We start from the raw sequence: 5268 nt of genomic DNA, 5'->3' as shown, positions 1-5268 counted from the left end.
GAACATATATTATAAGCAAAGGGTAAGATAAGTAAAGTAGAAAAGCAATAAATTGCACGAGATGTTTTTGGTCGGCAAAATCCACCTCTAGGTTAAAAAACCTGGGACTTTCCACTGATTCCAATCCACTAATGAAAACAAGATTCATACAAAATAACCACACAAGCTTTATTCCTAGATCCTAATATACGGAACAACTTATACCTTTGTGCAACCTTGCCTTTCATGAGATGGACTCTTTTCATCTTCACGAAGTGGCAGCTCCTCCTGAGCTCTTTAGCTTGTGGCACCAAAATCAAATCAACTTATGCAACTGATGATATGATGAAGTTGATGCAAATCAAGATTAGATGTCTAGTCAGCTCTACTAGTCAAACATTTGAAAGATGAAACTAACATAAATAAATAAAAATGTCAGTTCAAAGATTTGAAACTTTGAAATACTTGACCTGAAACAAAGATCAAAATCAAAAAAGCAATGATACCCTAATATGCAATGATGTGGGTGTTTAGTGCATGCATGTGATTTTGTGGCTAGGGTTTTCGTGTAAGAACCTAGGGGTAGCTCACAGCTGAAAACAACCCTTATCAGAAAGTAAAAATCTCCTAGCCAAGTGAAAATGAAACCCTAGATGAAGTTTTTATAGTGGGCTTTGTTTCAGACAAGAAAGGGAACAAGAAAAGACATGTGTCATGTGCAAACACAATCTAAAAAAGATCTAGGGTTGAAAAACACTCTCGGGAAAATGGCTGTCAGAAAGCCCATGTGGGTTGTCTTAAAGTGTGTGCCCAGTTCACGTGAAAGCAGCGAGAAGTTTTGACAAGACAAAACTACTAGACATAATGAACTTGAACTAATGGCATGAAATGTGTATGAGTGAAAAAGCCTTTGATGTGAGAAGTTAAGCTCCTGAGATGAATATTTCCAGGAGCATGATCCCGGAGAAGCATTTAAACCTTAAATCAAAATAGAGCATGTGTGGTACAATTTACAACATTTGAAAAGGGAAGCCAAACAATAAAACTAGACTTCACAATCTCCCCCTTTGGCTTTCCTTGACAAAATAACACAAACGCTATAACTAAATTCACTCAACCTCACTCAAGAGAACACAAAGGACGAATCCTGCAAAGAAGTACTCTTGAAAAAGAACAAGTGAAAATTTATCATGGTTAAAGCAATGAGAAGGAAGTAAATTGTTTAGCATATTGTACATGATTGCAACACAAAACAAATTTTCAAAATTTATTTTTCTCCCCCATTTTGTTATGACAAAGACAAAGGATGTAAAATGAATGATATGCCAGTTTCATTAAACAAAAGAAATTGATATGTCAATTGAGTTCAACAAAGAAATATCCAACCACAAATGAAATATTTATCTCAAGAGCTTAACCTTTCACATCAAAATGTTGAATGCACCCCACATTAAATTTTAATACCAAATGATTTATGTATCCTACTATGCAATGACAATTTTGACCTTGTTAGGTTTTAAAAAAGTAAAAAATTTCTAAATACACCACAAATCACTTTTATTATTTATCTTCTTCTACTATCTAAACTCCTCCCAGCCTCCATTTTTTTATGGTTATTTTCAACTAGGTTTGTCTTACAGAATAGAAAGTATATAGCATCTAGGAAGCATGAATACTACAAATTGGATGAACACAGATATCCAAAAGCTATAAAATTTGTTAGCAAACCATAATTTTTCATATGAAAAATGCCTACAAATTCGTAAGAGCTTTTGGTTTCATTACACAGGTCAGATATTGCTTTGTAAGATACTACATCAAAGCACAACTTAAAAGTTCACATGTATCAAAATCACCATCGAAAATTAATAGACTACACAGGCAAGCTCTTGCCTGAACAACATAGTAGAACTAAAAAGCAAAATAATAAGACACTTAATTTCCAAGATGTTAGAGCGTGATTTGAATGGTGAAGCAGTGAGTCACTAAGCCGTTTAAAAATGAAAGAAAAACAATAGAGTAGAATGAAAAACAAAATCCTAAGACGTTTAAAAATGAGTGTTACAAGATTTGAAAAATGTGGGGTGTATAGAAAATGTGGGGTATATAGAGAAAATATGAGGTGTATGTTGAGAATGTGGGGTATGTGGGTATTATGGGTGACACCCCGACCTAGAATGTCCACTAAGATTCTGAATCGAGCTGTGTTGGCCGACACCTGGAAGGTGACGAAGCCATAAAGTATAGTGACGAAAACATCCCACATCGCTCAGGGGAATGGATCATTTATGCCTTATATGTATATTCACATCTCTTCCTAGCACAAGGCCTTTTGGGAGCTCACTAGCTTTGGGTTTCATCGGAACTCCGAAATTAAGCGAGCAATATCGTGCTACGGCGGAGTCGAGCAATATCGGGCCACGGCGAAGTTAAGCGAGCAATATCGGGTTCCATGATGGGTGACCCACTAGGAAGTTCTCGTGTGAGTTCCCAGTAACAAAACCGTGAGGGCGTGGTCGGGGCCCAAAACGAACAATATTGTGCTATGGCGGAGTCGAGCCTGGGATGTGGTGGGGGCCCGGGTCGAGATTTGACAATGGGGAAGTATGTGGGGTTTATTAAGATAATTTTTAGTTAAAAAAAGCAAATGTGGCGTGTATTAAGTATGTGGGGTTTATTCAACAATACGTGGGTGTTAATATAATAATTGAAAATGACAATTAACTATATGGAATTTAATCTAGCTAGGGAATTGGAGGTCTCTCACATGGAAATTCTAAATTCTGACTTTTTTTCCTTCTAAATTTATTTTCCTTATCCAAATATAGTGGAATTTTTAAATTTGATATTTTTTTATTTATTTAGAGAATCCGTCAATAAGTTCTACTATCAAACCAGTTTTTTAGAGTGAAGATTTGTAGTTGAAAACTATGATTTCAAAAAGAATCATACTTTTCTAGTTCAATTTTTAAGTAGAATACCAAACGGGTCAAGAAAGTAAGAATTATTAAGACTAATGTCTTAAAGCGAACAGGCTTAAATTTACTCGTACTTCTTCTACAAATATATGCTTGTAAGTTAAATAGAATACGTGATGGTAAGTATTAAACAGAATTGCATCTTTCTCTCGTCTCTTTCGCAAGCCTGTCCCTGACTTCCTTGCTCTTTGCAGAAAGAGGGGGTGACAACGATTTCTTCTTAGACGCCGAATGAAGAGGCCAGAATTCTGAGAATATCCACTTTAGCTTCAAGGAGACAAATGTAATTAAAAATCTCTTGGAACATGATTTCTGGTTTCCTGTTAATAGCACCGCACCCGGGGATGATCGTTTGGAGCTCCAAAAGACTCCTTTCTACAGAAGATTTGGTGGCCTTGGAGCTTCTAACAAAAGAAAGCCTTAGCTTTCTCTTCTTAGACCCAACTCTCCATGGAATTCTTGAGCTCCTTGTTCTCATTTTTGAGAGAGAGAGAGAGAGAGAGAGAGAGAGAGAGAGAGAGAGAGAGAGAGAGAGAGGATGTGTTCGTGAGGGGTTAAAGTGGATCTTTATATAGGCCAATATCAGAGGGTCGAGACTTTACATCAGTCATCGTCCATGTATCATTCTAAATCTTTCATAAGTTGTGGTTATTTCAGCACTACAAGAAAAAGAAACAACATCTACAGAGAAAACGCACTTGGAATTGTTTGTCATGCTTTTAACAATAGCTACGCCAACAATAATTAACTAATTAAAATTAAGAATGCATATAAGTTATTAAAGAAAGATGTACCAATCCGCATTTTCCTAAATTCCCTAACATCTTAACCCTCCTAAATGTTTTTATAACTTGTTTTACCCTAGCTAGGATATATCCCGAATTCTTATTGGTGATATGATCAACATATTGTTGCATGCATATAAAGGTGGAAGAGCTCATCCTGATATCTTATATAAAAGTACTGGCCATTTCATACTTAATTCAGTAGTCCCTAACTAAATAATTTTGAGGACTACAAGACCAAACATTTTTCACACTGAAAGGGAACACATATTTATTCATAACAAGACAATCTCAACAGTTGGGACAAATGTTGGAGAAAAACAACCGATCAAAGTATAATCAATCAACCATCCATTCAGTCAAAGCAAGACACAATGGAAATTATTGGGTAAAATGTGAAAAATCTGAATGATTGTACGAGCATAAAACCAAACTTTACGTCAATGACTATTACATATATGTAAAATATCAGCTACATTGCGGACTCTGGACTCATGCAGACCGCTTGGCAATAAAAAATTTCAACTTCATCACCACGAATAATGAGAAGTCAGCTTGTGGTAACAAAAAAAAAAAAAAGAAAAAAAACCACCTGATTAAGAGAACCAGACGGACACGGGAAGCCGAGCTCACGTTTGCTCTCACTCATCAAATGCAAGAGACCGGTGCGGCCACGATAAATTTGCCGAGACTCCTCATTCAACAGGTTGGCCATTTAACTAATACCTAGCAAGGCTTGATGAAAGGGTAAGCTCAACAAGGGTAGATAAAAATTGATCATGTAGGATCAATGATGAGATAACAATTCCAATAATCAAACGGCTAATTGACTAGGTGGAAGAGATAAAGGGTCTCAAACTAACCAATCATGGGACGCCACACGTTCCCTAATGATTCATCTTCAAGCTTAATCCTACCACTGTATAAGGACATGACCTTCAACTAGGTAACTGTTTCTTTACCAAAAAGCTCGAGTTGTTCACTCATTCTCTAAGCCTAACTTAGACATTAAAAAGTCCTTGGCTCACAACACAACCATGTGACAAGGACTAATTAACCTTAAGTACATAGTTGTTTTTTCTACCGAATGATTTCTTAAGTTGGGAAGAAACTTCAATTATTGGGTCTAATTATCCATATAACCAAGTGAGAAGTGACCAAGTCAAAACGCCTGATCAATCATTCATCCATGATGTTGTGGATGTATTATACACCATGGACACCATTCACTTGACTTTCTTGCTCTCTTATTAGAGTGTCAGCTTCCAAAGTGCCGTGCATATATGTATATCGACATTAAAGGTCTTTTCCTAACGTGGGGATTCTTGATAGAAACCAACAAACCAGCCAAGCCCAGATAAGGATTGATGGATTTATATAGCATTATTATTGTCATCCATTTGCATGTGGGGAGAATGGTTCCAAGTTTAAACTGTTTAATGCCACACACGTGCAGAGTTGATAGGCGACTCTGGTGGGTACTCCCCTAATCTCCTTCGGCAAATATATGTTTTCATTTGGATTCA

The sequence above is a fragment of the Malus domestica genome, chromosome 16 (assembly GCF_042453785.1).
Source record: "Malus domestica chromosome 16, GDT2T_hap1".
Lineage (NCBI taxonomy): Eukaryota > Viridiplantae > Streptophyta > Magnoliopsida > Rosales > Rosaceae > Malus > Malus domestica.
Note: the sequence above shows the minus strand (reverse complement) of the source record.